Below are 16,922 nucleotides of genomic sequence, written 5' to 3' on the forward strand. Positions count from 1 at the left end.
GGGTACCTCTTTCAAGCCATGCCATTCTAGGACCTCTCCTGAGGGAAGGCTGTGCTACATCACAAGTTCATGCCATCCCTCAAGGGAAGTTCTGGGCCACCAGGCCGTGTAGGGGCATTCCCAGCCTGCTGTAAGAATGGAAGAAAGGGGTGTATTAATTTCCCCCCTTTTCTCAAAGCTCTGCCTTCCCAGCTCTGGGACAATAAGCTGTTTGGTGCACAAAAGGCTATTGTCCACATCTGATATTGTGGCATGTTCTTGTGTTGCTGGAAACACTTCCTGTCACACTGGGTTTTTTGGAGCATCTCTGGGCTGTGGCTCCAGCACAGGGCAGGAGCCTTCCCAGCCCACCAGGAAGATGGCTGCAAGAGGCATGGTTATTTTCCCCTTTTGGCTCACATCTGCCTTCCTTGCTCCAAGACAATTAGCAGTTGATGTGTAAAAGGCTATCTTCCATGCCAGATTTTGAGGTGCTCTCACAGCCAATTCCTGCTGTGCTTCACTGTGTGGTTCTCGCTGGTGTTTCTGCAGCCACTTTTGGGTTTTTTAAAAAAGAACTCGTCCACCTCTAAATGCCATCCCAAAGTTTCCCCACACTGCAGGATGGCTGCCAGACATTCAGCAGACTTACTTGTTTCAGAATGCAGACTCCTGGTTTCACCAAGTGCATGGTCCCTGTGGATTTAGTAGACCTTGTCCAGCTGGTGCATTGCTGGAACTGGTGTTCTGGGTCACTTTCTGGCTTTTATCTAGTATTTTTCATGGAGGTGTTTTTTTGCCCTGTTTCTCCTAGCCATCATCTTTTGCTCTCTTCCTGTCCCCCTAATTTTTGAAAGAATGTCTCATGAGATATAAAATTTTTGGTTTGCAATTGTTTTCTTTCAGCACCTTCAATATTTCTTCCCACTACCTTCTTTCTTCAGTGGTTTCTAATGGGTAACTGGCACTTAATCTTACTGATATTCTCTTGGACATAATATGTTGATTTTCTTTGGCTTCTTTCAGAACTCTCTCCCTTTCCTTGGCATTGGACAGTTAAATTGCCATGTGTCTGGCCATGGTTCTGTTAGAGTTTATCCTGCTTGGGATTCATTGGACCTCTGGAATGTGCATAATCATGCCTTTTGCTAAATTCAGAGAATTTTCTGCCATTGTTTCTTTGAATATTCCTTCTGTTCCTCTCTTTCTTCTCCATCTGGGACTCCAATAATGTATGTATTGTTATGCTTGATGGTTTCACATAGGTCACTTAGGCTCTGTTTTCATTTTTAAATTCCTTTTCTTTCTGATCATCAGTCTGGATTATTTCAACAGCTTTGTCTTCAAAATCTCTGATTTTTTCTTCTGCCAGCTCTAATCCACTATTGAAACCCTCAATGGAATTTTTCATTTCAGTTATTGTAGTCTTCAACTCCAGTATTTCTGTTTGGTTCCTAATGATAAAATCTCAAAGAGAGTCTCATATTCATTCATTGTTTTATTCATATCTTTAACTTCCTGAGTTTTTCTTTATATCCTTAAACATATTGCATATCTTTTTAAAAAGTTTTATCCCATATACCCAATGTCTTGTCATCTTTTTTGGTTTCTAGATATTTATATTGTTCCTTCAGATGAGCCATCATTTCTTGCTTCTTTGTCTTGTAATTTTTTGCACACTGTACATTTTAATATTTTATAGTGTTAACTCTGGGATTTAGTCCCCAGTCTGTCTGTTCCTTAAATATATATCTAGCAGGTGATATGATATTTTCTTTAGCAACAAGATCTAACCAAAACATAAAAATAGAAAGGAAAACACCTTTCATATCATTTTCAAATTGGTATGCTTTGGCTGGTGGTTTCCTTCAGAGCTTAGCCTTCCTACCAAGGAGATCAGCCTGAGGTAAATCTGAAATTCAGGGTCCACTCTGTCTTATATGAGCCTGCATGGAGCTGTGGAACCTTCTTTTCCTGGGCTTGTACCTGCTCAAAGCCTAAGGAATTTCTCCTTTTACATTCTACAGGACTTACAATGCTCCTTTACTCCCTTGGAAATAGAATTTCACCCCCTTGTTCATGCTCTATGTGTGACAGTGCAAGTAATCTTTGTCCTGGCCTGCTTTGACATCATTGGTTTTTCCACTGTTCTAGATGTCTGCAAGTGGCTTCTCTGGTTTCAGAGGAAATTCTGGTTGTGTGATCCTGAGACATATTTCCAAGTTCAGTGAGGCCCCTGTGCTCCCTCTGGAACAGGGCCACTCACAATGGGAGAGCAGTATGGCTCGACCCTGCATTGGAGAGGGGGTGTTTGAGGGGCTCATCAGTGCACTGGAAGCTACTCCTATGGCTTGTGAAACAGTTGTTTTCTTGATTCAGCACTCTCTCAGTTCCTGCAACTCTCTGAAGTAGCTGATCAAAAGCAGTGATCAGCAATCAGAATGCACACCCCAGGAGTTTGGGGAACTATGCTTATATCCCATCCTGGCATCAGCAATCTGTACCAGATTGCTGCCAGGCAGCAGGCTGTATTGCAGTACCTCTGCTGCCTGCCATGGGCTAGAGAATGGGTGATAGTAGCCACTGCAGGGAGAGTGAAATCACTGGTATTTATTGCAATTTATCTGCTTCTTCCTCCAGCTCTTTATTGGATGCCACACTGTTCAACTAGACCCTGGAGTTTCAAAATGGTTAATTCAGGGAGTACCTACCAGAGGGGCTGATTCCTGGTGCTTCCAACTCTGCCATCTTCCCACAATTCTCCTTAGATTTGTATGCATTTTAAATCACTATATTTTCCTGGGAACTTAAACCTTTGTATCATTATGAAAGGAGACTCACTTTCCAGTTATTTTCCCTAGTGCCTGATAATGACATAATGACATAAGATTGACCGTTTTTAGTGTTTACATGGTATATTCTTTTTCTACCTTTTACTGTCAATCTTTCTTTATGTCTTAGATGAATTTGCATACACAACAAATATTTTTTCTTTCTATATTGATTAAGTAGATTTTTATATTTAATACAATTGCTGTTAAATTTTCATTTAAATCTGACTTCTTTTCATGTGCTTTCTATTTGTGTCCTTGTTTTATGTTCTTTTTTCCTCCTGGATGCCTTCTTTTGGATTGATAATTTTTGCTCAAATTTTATCTTATTTTAATATGGAAGAGGCACATGATTTTAATATCCATTTAATGGTTACCTGAGAAACTACAAACTTTTTCTTGCTTTGTCAAATCCAAAGTTAAATTTATTTTTTTTCTCCTTCCTAGATAATGTATTTTAAAACACTTTGCCTCCAATTACCCCTCTTATGACATATTAATTTATGGTGCTTTGAAATCTTTTTTCATGTTATAAACAACAGAAATCATAACTATTGTTTCATATATTTAATATTCATTTAGATGTATACATTTAATTAACAATACCATTAGTATTCAGTTCTTCCTTATTCATATACCTTCTGCCTATCTGGGATCATTTTCCTTCTGCCAGAAGAATATTATTTTGCATTTTATTTAGAATTAGTTGCTGATAGCAAGCATTCTCAATTATTTGTCTAAAAAGTGTATGTTTCACCTCATTATTAAAGACAATTTAAAGTGTAGATTCTACTTTGGCAATTACTTATTTTTTTATAATAGTAGTTATGCCTTTTTTTAATAGAGATTGTTCACATACCATACAATTATCCAAAGATCCAAAATGTACAATCAGTTGCCCATGGTACCATCATACAGCTGTGCATCCATCACAATTAATTTTTTTAATTTTTAGAACATTTTCATTACTCCAGAAAAGAATAAAGACACACACACAAAAGAAGGAAACTCAAATCCTCCCATACCCCTAACCACCCCCCTCCGTTATTGATTCATTGTTTTGGAGTAGTATATTTGTTACTATTGATGACAGAATGGTAAAATATGCTAATTGTAGTATATATTTTGTGATAGGTATATTTTCCCCATATGCCCCTCTACTATTATCTTTTAGTTATAGTGTCATGCATTTTTTCTAGTTCATGAGAGATTTCTAATATTTGTACAATTAATCATGGACTTTGTCCACCAAAAGGTTCACTGTTTGTACATTCCCATCTTTTAACTTCCAGCTTTCCTTCTGGTGACATACATGACTCTGAGCTTCCCTTTTCCACCTCATTCACACACCATTCAGCACTGTTAGTTATTCTCACAATGTGCTGCCATCACCTTTGTCCATTCCCAAATGTTTAAGTTCACTCTAGTTGAATATTCTGCTCATAATAAGCAACCACTTCCCATTCTTTAGCCTCATTCTATATCCTGGTAACTTATATTTCATATTTTATATGAGTTTACATATTATAATTAGTTCATATCAGTGAGACCCAGAAATATTTGTCCTTATCTTTCTGTCTTATTTCACTCAATATAGTGCTGTGCTGGTTTGAATGTATTATGTCCCCCAAATGCCATTATCTTTGTGGTTTTGTGGGGCAGAAGTTTTTGTGCTGGTTGGATTTGCTTGGAATGTGCCCCACCCAGCTGTGGGTAATGATTCTGATGAGATGTTCCTATGGAGGTGTGGCTCCGCCCATTCAGGGTGGGCCTTGATCAGTGGAGCAATATAAATGAGCTGACTCAGAGAGAGGGAACTCAGGGAGTGCAGCTGTGAGTGGTGTTTTGAGGAGGAGCAAGCTTGCTGGAGAGGAACGTCCTGGGAGAAAGCTGTTTTGAGGCCAGAGCTTTGGAGCAGACACCAGCTGCCTTCCTAGCTAGCAGAGGTTTTCTGGACGTCATTGGCCATCCTCCGGTGAAGGTACCTGATTGCTGAGGTGTTACCTTGGATACTTTCTGGCCTTAAGACTGTAACTGTGTAGTGAAATAAACTCCCATTTTATAAAAGCCTATCCATCTCTGGTGTTTTGCATTCTGCAGCATTAGCAAACTAGAACAGATTTCGGTACCAGAGAAGTGGGGTGCTTTTGCTGCTGAGTTTGCAAATACCAAACATGTTGGAATGGTTTTTTAAATTGATAAGGGGAAGATTCTGGAAGAATTGTGAGGAGCTTGATAGAAAAGGCCAAAACTGCTTTAAAGAGACTGTTTGTGGAGATATGGACTCTAAAGATACTTCTGATGAGGCCTTGAACAGAAATGATGAATGTGTTGTTGCAAACTGGAAGAAAGGGGATCCTTGTTTTAAAGTGGCAGAGAATTTGGCAAAATTGAGTCCTGTTGTCAAATGGAAGGAAGAATTTGAAAGCGACAACCTGGAATATTTAGCTGAGGAGATCTCCAGCCTATGTGTGGAGGATGTACCCTGGCTTCTCCTTGCAGCTTATAGTAAAGTGCGAGTGGAAAGAAATAAACTTAGAACTGAACTCTTGGGTTCAAAGAAACCAGAAGCTGATGGCTTGGAAAATTATGAGCTTCCAGGGGGTGGAATCCCAGAAGCTACAGCTCAATGTGAGGATGTAACCAAACATGGAATCCCGCAGCCATTTCAGTACAAGCCAAGATTGAAAAAGGAGTTAAGCAGAAAGGATTTGTGGAAAGTCCTATTGTCTAATGGCTTTGACCCCTGTGTTCTTCACGCAAAGCCAACAGAATTTTTGCAAGATCTTTATAGACAGAGCCATTGCCAGTCTGGACTGGAGGAGACAGACAAGGTAAAAATTAAAGGAAAAATCTCTTCAAAGACAGAGCCATGGCGGTTGAGGTCTAGAGTCAAGAGGTCTCAGTCTGGGAGAGCAGAGCAGCCCACATGCATGGAAAGGGTGAGTTTTCCCTGGAGGTCGAGGACGGGCTTTCCGCCTTGATGCTTTGGAAGATTTTGCCACCTCAGGTCCCAAAGAGGGTGGAGCACATTCCCAGGGAATTGGGGAGAGCCTGGCTGCCACCACACTGTTCTGAAGGGGTTGAGCGTGTGCCCCGGAGATGGAAGGGAATCCGGGAGCTGCCCTGATGTTTGAGGAGGGTGGGGCTGAGAAGGTGGTCTCCCCAACGTGTGGATATGTTGGAGCACTCACCCAAGCATTTGGAGAGGAAACAGCTGCCAAAAAGGCCCTTGGGAAGGGTTAGGCTCCTGCTCTCTCAAGCCCCAAGGATGCAACGTTGTTCTGTAAATGACTCTCAGACTTTCAAATCTAATGTAGTTTGTCCTGCAGGTTTTAGGAACTGTTTTGCTCCTGTTAACCCTGTTTTCCTTACTGTTTCTCCTTATGGCAATGGAAATGTTTATCCTATGAATGTCTGTCCTTTGTATATTGGGAGCACATAACTTGTTCTAAGTTCACAGATCCACAGCTAAGGAAAAATTATGCCTTAGGACTGGCCATGCCTATAATTGATTTTGATGGGATCTTGTACTTAACTTTTGTTACTGAAACGATTTAATTTTTTGTGATATTATGATGGAATGAATGAGTTTTGTATTTGGAAAGATGATGTCATTTTGGGGTCCAGGGGGTGGAATGTGCCGGTTTGAATGTATTGTGTCCCCCAAATGCCATTATCTTTGTAGTTTTGTGGGGCAGAAGTTTTTGGGCTGGTTGGATTTGCTTGGAATGTGCCCCACCCAGCTGTGGGTAATGATTCTGATGAGGTGTTCCCATGGAGGTGTGGCCCCACCCATTCAGGGTGAGCCTTGATCAGTGGAGCAATATAAATGAGCTGACTCAGAGAGAGGGAACTCAGGGAGTGCAGCTGTGAGTGGCATTTTGAGGAGGAGCAAGCTTGCTGGAGAGGAACTTCCTGGGAGAAAGCCATTTTGAGGCCAGAGCTTTGGAGCAGATTCCAGCTGCCTTCCTAGCTAGCAGAGGTTTTCTGGATGCCATTGGCCGTCCTCCGGTGAAGGTACCTGATTGCTGAGGTGTTACCTTGGATGCTTTGTGGCCTTAAGACTGTAACTGTGTAGTGAAATAAACCCCCATTTTATAAAAACCTATCCATCTCTGGTGTTTTGCATTCTGCAGCATTAGCAAACTAGAACAAGTGCCCACAAGGTTTCTTCATCAACCCATTTTTTAAGATGGTTTTGTTCACATACCATACATTCCATCCTAAGTAAACAATCAATGCTTCCCTGTATAGTCACATTTATGTATTCACCATCATCACTACTATCTATATAAGGACATCCCCATATCTTCAACAAAGGAGGAGGAAGACGCAAAGAAGGAGATAAACAAGAGAAAAAAAAAAGAGAGAGAGACAAAACAAAGCAAAACATGACATCTAGGAAGCAACAAAAGGAAAGATAGCATTAAACTAAAGTAGAATAAAGAGTGAGACACCATGACCAATGCCAAGAGTCCCATACCTTTCCTCTATATCCTTCCCATATGCATTTAGCTTTGGAATATTACCTATGTTATATTGAAGGAAGCATAATACACTGTTTCTGTTAACTATAGTTTCTAGTTAGCATTGATTGTATTTCCCCCCCAATCCCACCCCATTTTTAAAATTCATTTTTGAGATATATTCACATACCAAGCAGTCATGCAAAACAAAGCATACATTCAGTTGTTTACAGTACCATTATATAGTTGTGCATTCATCACCAAAATTAATTTTTGACACTTTCATTACCACACACAAAAATAATAAGAATCAAAATTAAAGTGAAAAAGAACAATTAAAGTAAAAAAGAACACTGGGTGCCTTCTTTTTTCTTTCACCATTCTTATACTCATCCGTCCATAATCTAGACAAAGGGGAGTGTGGTCCATATGGTTTTCCCAATCGCATTGTCACCCCTCATAAGCTACATTTTTATACAATCATCTTCAAGATTCATGGGTTCTGGGTTGCAGTTTGATAGTTTCAAGTATTTACTGCTAGCAATTCCAATTCCTTAGAACCCAAAAAGGGCTGTCTATAGTGTGCATAAGAGTGCCCACCAGAGTGACCTCTTCAGTTCCTTTTGGAATCTCTCTGCCACTGAAGATTATTTCATTTCCTTTCACATCCCCCTTTTGGTCAAGATATTCTCCATCCCACGATGCTGGGTCTAGACTTATCCCTGGGAGTCATATTGCACGTTGCCAGGGAGAGTCACTCCCCTGGGTGTCAGATACCATGTAGGGTAGAGGGCAGTGATTTCACTTGCCAAGTTGGCTTAGCTAGAGAGGGAGGGCCACATTTGAGCAACAATGAGGCATTATGGAGGAGGCTCTTAGGCAAAATTTTAGGGAGGCCTAGCCTCTCCTTTGCAGCATCAGTCTTCCCAAGGGCAAGTCCTGTGGTAGAGGGCTCAGCTCATCAAACCACCAGTCCCCTATGTCTGTGAGCACATCAGCAACCATGGAGGTAGAGAAGCCCAACACTCCTGTGTTCTCCACCAGCTCCTCAAGGGGGCTCTGCATACTTTTTTCATTTTTTTAATTAATGCTTTCTCTCTCTTTTTATATCAACTATATAAAAAAATTAAAAATATATAGAATAAAAAAACATTTCAACCAAACCATAACAAGGGAGTAAGAAAAAGACAGCTAACCTAAAATAGTTACTTTACTTCCCACATGTTCCTACTCTATCCCAAGAAAATAACCTAATATAGCAACATTTCTGTGAACTTGTTCCTACCATACCCATCAGAAATTAAAAGACCATAGCCACTCGTGGGCATTCCCAGAACATTAAATTTACCAATGATAGCTTATCTATTTTTATTGGGTTATCATTCCTCCTTCCTTAATTGCTCTCTATCACTAGTTCCCCTATATTCTGCATTATAAACCATTTGTTTTACATTTCTCAATGTTCACATTAATGGTAGCATATAATATTTCTCATTTTGTGCCTGGCTTATTTTGCTCAACATTATGTCTTCAAGGTTCATCCATGTTGTCATATGTTTCATGACATTGTTCTTTCTTACAGCTGCATAGTATTCCATTATGTGTATATACCATATTTTATTTATCCACTCATCTGTTGAAGGACATTTGGGTTGTTTCCATCTCTTGGCAATTGTGAATAATCCTGCTATGAACATTGGCATGCAGATATCTGTTCATGTTACTGCTTTCAGATCTTCCAGCTATATACCAAGAAGTGCAATAACTGGATAGAAGGGTGACTCTATATCTAGTTTTCTAAGGAAGTGCCAGACTGACTTCCAGAGTGGCTGAAACATTATCCAGTCCCATGGACAATGAATAAGAGTTCCACTTTCTCCATATCCTCTCCAGCATTTGTAGATTCCAGTTTGTTTAATGGCAGCCATTCTAATTGGTGTGAGATAATATATCATTCCTACCCCATTTTTAACACCTTGCAAGGTTGCCATTCATCTGTTCTCCCTCATGTAAAAACATATTTGTACCTTTTATCACAATTGTTGATCACCCTAAATTTCACTGAGTTATACAGTCCCAGTCTTTAACTTTCCTCTTTCCTTTTGGTGTCCCACATGCTCCTAACCTTCCTCTTTCAACCATACTCACAGTCATCTTTGTCCAGTGTACTTACATTGCTGTCCTACTGTCTCCCAAAATTGTGTTCCAAACCTCTCACTCCTGTCTTTTTCTTTCTGTTTGTAGTGCTCCCTTTAGTGTTTCCTGGAGAACAGATATCTTGTTCACAAACTCCATCATTGTCTTTCAGAGAATATTTCAAGCTCTCTCTCATATTTGAATGACAGTTTTGCCATATATAGGATTCTTGGTTGGTGGTTTTTCTCTTTCAGTATCTTATATATATCACTGCACTTCCTTCTTGCCTCCACAGTTTCTATTGAGAAACCCACACATAGTCTTATCAAGCTTCCTTTGGATGTGATGGATTGCTTTTCTCTTGCTGCTTTCAGGATTCTCTCTTTGTCTTTGATGTTTGATAATCTGATTATTAAGTGTCTTGGTGTAGATCTATTCAGATCTATTCTGTTTGGGGTACAATGCACTTCTTGGATCTGTAATTTTATGTCTTCCATAAGAGATGGAAATTTTTCATTGATTATTTCCTCTATTATTGCTTCTGCCCCTTTTCCCTTCTCTTCTCCTTCTGGGCCACCCATGGCACGTACATTCCTGCATTTCATTTTGTCTGTAAGTTCCTGAAGCCATTGCTCATGTTTTTCCATTTGTTTCTCTATCTGTTATTTTGTGTATAGGCTTTCAGGTGTCTTGCTCTCCAGTTCCTGAGTGTTTTCTTCTACCTCTTGAGATCTGCTATTTTATGTATCCATTGTATCTTTCATCTCTTGTGTTATGCCTTTCATTTCCATAGATTCTGGCAGTTCTTTTTTTTTTTGAACTTTTGAGTTCTACCTTATGTATACCCTGTATTTTCATTTTATGGTTCATCTCTTTTGCCATATCTTCCCTAAACTTTTTGAATTGATTTAGTATTAGTTCTTTAAGTTCCTGTATGTCAGTTGAAATATAAGTGTTTTCCTTTGACTGGGCCATAACTTCATTTTTCTTAGCATAGATTGTAATTTTCTGTTGTCTAGACATCTGGTTTCCTTGTTTACCCCAATCAGGTTTTCCCAGAACAGAATGTGCTCAGGTCTTGTAGGAGGCAATAGTATCATGTCTCCCTGAGTGTGTCTTATATTGATACACCCTGTGAAGCCTCAAATTACTTGGTTTTCTGCCCAGCAGGTGGGGCCTCTCAGCCTGTATCTCCAGACTGGTGTAAGGAGATGTGGTATGTGGCTGTTTTCCCCAGGCTCTGCAGTCTGGATCTGAATGGAAGGTGGGTGGTGGAGCTTGACACCACCTCTTCCTCTTTCCCCTTAGAGAAGATACACCCCCTGGAGAAAGGTCCTTAGCATTTGAATAGACTCTGACTCTGCTTCTCCACCCTTTTCTGGGTCTGAGCACTGGGAATTGAAAATGGCTGAGGCTTTCTCCACTAAGCTGAAAAAGGAACAGAATGCCGCCCTTCAGGGTCAGTCTGTAGCCTCCCTCAATTTCACCCATTGACAGCACCTGGTTCCCTGGTCTTCTTCTCCCTCCCAGAGAGTTCCTCTGGCTCGCCAAGCTCAGTCATGACCAAAAGCTTCTATCACCTTGTTGGGGGTTCATAGCTTGTAGTGAGAAGTCCATGATTTAATTAAAACCCCAGTTGGAGCTCATCTGAGCCATATTCACTTGTTCTGAGAGTGCTGCTCTCTAGCAATGAGGCATTGCAGTTTGCCATTGTCGAGGGGCATCTCAGGCTTTGCAGTTAGGTCCATTGGGAGAGGGGGCTCCTAGCTTGGATCTTCAGTTTTTACTTACAGATTTTATGCTGTGATCTTGAGCATTCTTCCCAATTCTGGTTGGTGTATGGTGAGTGAACTGTCACATTTGTTCCCCCACAGTTATTCCAGATTATTTACTAGCTGTTCCTGGTTGTTTATTAGTTGTTCCAGGGGGACTGACTAGCTTCCACTCCTCTCTATGCTGCCGTCTTCTTCCATCTCACAATTACTTTTTAATAGCAATGTGAAGATATCATGCCATTGCTTTCTGTTGTTTCCATTGTTGATTTTGGAGGTCACATCTTCATTTGTTACTCCTTTACTGATTATCTCCTTAATTTTTGGTTTCTTTTAAGATTTTAAAGAAAATTATACAATTATATTCATATGTGTGGATTCCATTTGATTCACCCATAGGGTTTTCAGGAGTCTCTTGAATCTAAGAATTGATGTCTTATCTACTTTTGACAATTATTTGACAAGATCTCTACAGATATTGCTTCTTCACTAGTTTATCTTTTGAGTCTACTCACACTTTCAACTAAATGTATTTTTTAACTTCTCACTTTTTCCTATGTTATTCTTACTCTCTCTTCTATATTCTATATTGAATATTATATTTCCAAATTTTGGAAGTAATGTGAAGTCTAGGGTGGTGTTTATCACCTTTCAAGAAGATTTTTGTTCGTTTCTGCCAGGCTCTGTAGACATCAGAAATCAAAGGCATTGTTAAAGCCAATTTAAGTAATGTCAAGAACTGTCTTCCCTAAAAGTCCTCTTTCAACCACGTGTGAATTACTTTTACAATTATGTGCTACCAACTTTTTGGTCATGTGTGTTACTCTAGTGAAAGTTAGAAGATAAAACACAGGACTGAATAACAGTGAACACTGTTGTGGACAATGGTCTTGGGTTAATAGTACAAGAATGTTTTTCATGAATTATAACAAATATATCACACTAATACAAGGGGACAATTAAAGGGTATATGGGAAAAATACAGCTAATTTAAACTATGGACTATACTTAGTGCTATTGTAATATTGTTTCATAAGTTGTAAAAAAGGTACCGCACTAATGCTGTGTCAACAATAGGGGATATATGCAAAAATTGTATTTTTTACATGACATTTCTCTAAACCTACTTCTTTAATTAAAAAAATAATTTAAAAACATTTTGCTAAGTGAAAGAAAACAGATACAAAGTACTACAAATTGTATGACTTCATTTATATAAAATGTAAATATAATTAAATCCCTAGAGGCAAATAGATTAGTGGTTATCTAGGGATGAGGGAGCATAGAGGGATTGAGAAGTGATTGCTGAGGGGTATGGGACTTCTCTTCATGGAGTAATAAAATATTCTAAAATTGATCGTGGTGATGAATGTACAACTCTGAATATGCTAAATGCCATTGATTGTATACTTCGGATGGATTGTATGGTACATGAATATATCTCAATAAAACTACTTAAAAAGACTTATTTTAATTTGGGTTTACACTTATTCACAGACAGCATTCTAGTAGGGTCCCTACCTAAAACAGTGGATGGGTTACCAGATTCCCTGCGGTTGTTGGCTGTGGACTTTGATATTTTAATCCCTGTAGACTTGACATGGTCAAAAAATGCTCAGCCTCTCAGTGGTCTTTGCAAACTGGCAACACTCCCCCCAACCTGCCCTGGCATAAGAAACACTGATTACTGGTTCACTTCTCTGAATTTCTATCTTCTACTAGTACTTCATCCAGTACTTCACAAATAATTGTATAATTTGTTGTATATATGTATATTTCATGAAAGAATAATATACTCCACCATTAATAGATTGTGATTCTTCTCTGCTGAGTGTGGTTTTGTTGTATTACAGACTAATAGGAAGACAAATTCTAGAAAAGAAAATGTTAAATAAGCAAAAAAGCTTTTGGAAACCCTCCAAACAGTATTTCTTTGATTGTTTTCCCTGTCTACAGTCTCCCTTCTTTACAATAGGTATTGGGACATGGTTTATATCTTCTCATCCATAAAATACTTGTCATTCAAATATTGAATGTGCTATACCTCAGATGGTGTGAGGGTGAGCTTTTTGTATATTTATTGCTGGTGGATTGAAGCTTTTGTCCCTATTTTTCCTTTGTGTAGCATCAGTGTGCACATGAAGGCTCTTGTTTTCTGCTGAACACTCAAAGTATATAATTTGGTTGCTCACTGTTCTTTTTCATAGGATTTATCATTCTCTATTATTGCTGTGATATCATGAGATGACTTGCTGGACCATTTTAGTGAATTATACTCCTCCCCTCCCACATGGGTAAGCCTCTGCTTTGCCCTTCTGGAAGGTGCAGTTTTGAGTATTGCCATAGTCACACTGGGATGACAGTGTTTGGCAGGTCTCTCTTATTCTCTTTCCCTGGCAATACTCAACAATTAAGCTCCACTTATACCAGGATTGTAACTCCCTTGCTATAAAAAAGTTATCTCATTATAAAAAAGTTATAAAATTGTCCTTGGTTTTACAATGATAAGTGAAAAACATTAAAATTCTCCAATCAAACAAGGTATTCAAGGGTTTTTTATGTTGTTGGTGTTTGTTAAACAGAGCAAAATAACTTACTGGAATATAGAGATAAGAGTTGAATGAGCATGCCACTAATGGAGAAAGGGGGTATTTATAGAGAACCAGTATTTTTCCCCATCCCATCTCCAATTGATGTCAATCAAAACATACCATTGGCCATTTAGTAAAAAAAAAAAAGGCACTAAGCTTGTGCACATACACCAGTTACTTTATGTACAATAAAGGAATGGGGAGGGGTAAAATGAAAGAACAGAGAAAACTATACTGTAGTAGTCAGGATGTGGTGGAACCAAATTGCAGTTTTTCTAATTGAGAATGTATTCTTGGTCTGTAGGAACAGAGTTCTGGAGAAAAGAAGCAGGCTCCCTTTTTAATAGACACCTCCTGCTGGAACACATCATTTGTATCTTCATCCTCCATTTCCAACTGTGCAGATGTGTCTGTTTCATTGATTGGCTGCCCATCAAATCAGAATCTGATCTGCCTCATTGACAAACCCTGTCATTCACAATAGGCTTTCATTAGTTTACTAAGTGGTGTATGCCTCTTAATTGTAAACTGCACCACAGAACCATCCTGCCCCGCCACCTTCAAATTAATATGATTGTTGTTTTCAGTTGTGACTCCTTCCTGCATCTGGCCTCCAGCCTCCTGGCAGCTCATTGATTCGTCGTGAGCCCTCCCCCAAGCTGCCACAACCCTCGGCAGGGGTCACGAGATGTGAACAGCCCCCAGTTCCCAAGAGGGAAAGCACCAGATGGAGGGGGCTCCCCCGCCACCATGGAGGCAGCAACACCATCCAAGGCACAGTGTCTGCACAGGGTAGGGACTCTGAGCACCCTAACACCTCCCCTCATGCAAGCCTGGAGGAGCCCCCGCCTGGGGCCGGTGGGATGCGGGCGCCGGTGATCTCATTTCCCTTGTGCATAAATTGTCCTAGACTAATCCAATCAAATTCAACTCAATTGAAGGAAGAGTTCCTGAGGTCATACTTTGACATTTGTTCTGACCCCTGGAAGGATCCCCCTAGTCATTTTCTCCACTGGTTACCTCTCCAAACTAGCCTTCAATCTAATAGTGTATCCTGTGTCTTCATCAATTCCATACATCTCCTTCCAATTGTACCCATCAAAATCTTCACTGTTTTGAGACCACCCTTACCTTTGAACTTTTTACCCTATTGTAAATGCAATCAACTCCTTTGGTAGGAGATTAGTAGCTATCTTATTTATCACCTGCTTCTCCTCCAGGCAAAATCTCTGAGCCAGGGCTCTGGTATTGCAGAACAGGACAGTAGCACCCTTATTTCTGAATGATACCCCTGCCTTTGGAGCTAAGCACATAGCAGAGGAGGTGAAGTAGACTGAGGTTTTCTGTTTGCTTCTCCTTACATGGGGACCCAAAAATGGGGATCAGGATTTCATTATACTCAGAGGTGCCCACATCCTAAGTAGAGCCTCTGTTTAATGACTGGGGGTTGGGTGGAATACTGAGAACTCACTTCTCTAATGCATTACACCTGAACTTACCATCAGCAACCAATAGCTGGGAGCAGGATGATAAATCTGACTACCTGCACCTTCATAGAAGAAAGACCCCTAAGGTATAGCTCTGTGTTTTTGGCTGCACTAATCTGGGTGTAGATTCCACCTAGCTGATTTGGGAAGTAAGAAAGGGACTAATTTCAATTAAATGCCACAGACTCTCCTTTTTCTTATCATTTTTTTACAGTTGCTTATAATATATTTGATATTTGGCTGGAAGATTCTAAGGTCAAATGAAAGGCTGGTAGGTTGTTTAGAAAAACTTCCTAGAAAAAGCTCTAATGCTCTTCTGGTGGATGAATTCTTACGGATTAGGCCCTGGTTAATCAATTAAGATTAAATCTCTTAAAAGGGCTGGGTGACATCATCAACTTGGTGACATAAACAGCTACTGAAAATCTCTCCACAGAAATTCAATGAAATAAAAAGAAAAATTCTGAATTATTTAGAACTTTGGAGGAAGATATAGATTTGAGACATTTCCTATAAATGCCAAATTGAAGACAAGAGATAAATATTAGGTAGGAAAATCCCATCCCAGACCAGCCAGTCCTCACACTTCTCCTTCCCCTTCACAGCTGCTGGGATCTCTCATACTGGGGACACAGAATATAATTCTCTTACAGCAGCGAGACAGACACCACTATTTGGATACCCAGGGCATAGGGGACATTTCAAGGCTCAGATAATAGAGGGACAGAGTCTGAGAAAGGAAAGACTGTTTTCTGAATGCTGGGTCTGAAAACCCCTTACATAACTCTGGGGGAAACATCAGCAGGTGGCAGTTTCCTTGCCTGGGGGATGGCTGAAAATGGGTATATCTGGGAGTGTCCTCTGCTATAAATAAACTGAGGAACACAGCCCCACATTGAGCCATTTTTGCCAGCAAGTGAGGGCTCAGGAAACTTACAATTTCAAACTGCCTGGTCAAAGGTAGCCTGGACACCAAGGCAAACTGCTTCTGAGGTTGGTGAAGTTACCAAACAGCACCATCTGCTGGGTGGTCTGGAAAGTGCAAGGGTATTGAAGGACTCTTCATCAACTGTTTCAGTCCCACTGAAGCGACTCTAGATTCCCTGCACAGGAACCCAGCCCAGTTTTGGCTTTGAAATACAGATGACACAACTATTAAAGCAATACCCTAAAACAAACCCAGGTCCTGTTAGCTGGTGAAAAACAGAGAACTGTTGGGATCCAGCAGATGTTTTTACCCATATACAGAAATTTTGTGTGGTACCTAGTGCCTGCACCCCACCCCTGAGGAATAAACTAAGCAAGAAATTCAGATGTCTAGACATCAGCAGAAAGTCACAACTCAATCCAGGAAGGTAGAACATATGGCTGAGACAAAGGAAAAAAGTAAATCTTCAACTGAGATGCAGGAGCTGAAAATCTAATTAAAGATGTTCAAACCAGTCTTATAAAACAATTCAATGATTTGAAGGAAAATGCAGCGAAAAGATGAAGGATATAAAGAAGACATAGGGTGTTCATACAGAAGGACTTTAAAACTTTAAAATACAACTGGCAGAACTTATGAGAATTAAAGGCACAATAGAAGAGATGAAAAACCCAATGGATACATAAAACAGCAACTCCTACACACAAAAGAATAGGGAAAAGGACAGAA

This window comes from Choloepus didactylus, chromosome 20, assembly GCF_015220235.1.
Source record: "Choloepus didactylus isolate mChoDid1 chromosome 20, mChoDid1.pri, whole genome shotgun sequence".
In the NCBI taxonomy this organism is placed as follows: Eukaryota; Metazoa; Chordata; class Mammalia; order Pilosa; family Megalonychidae; genus Choloepus; species Choloepus didactylus.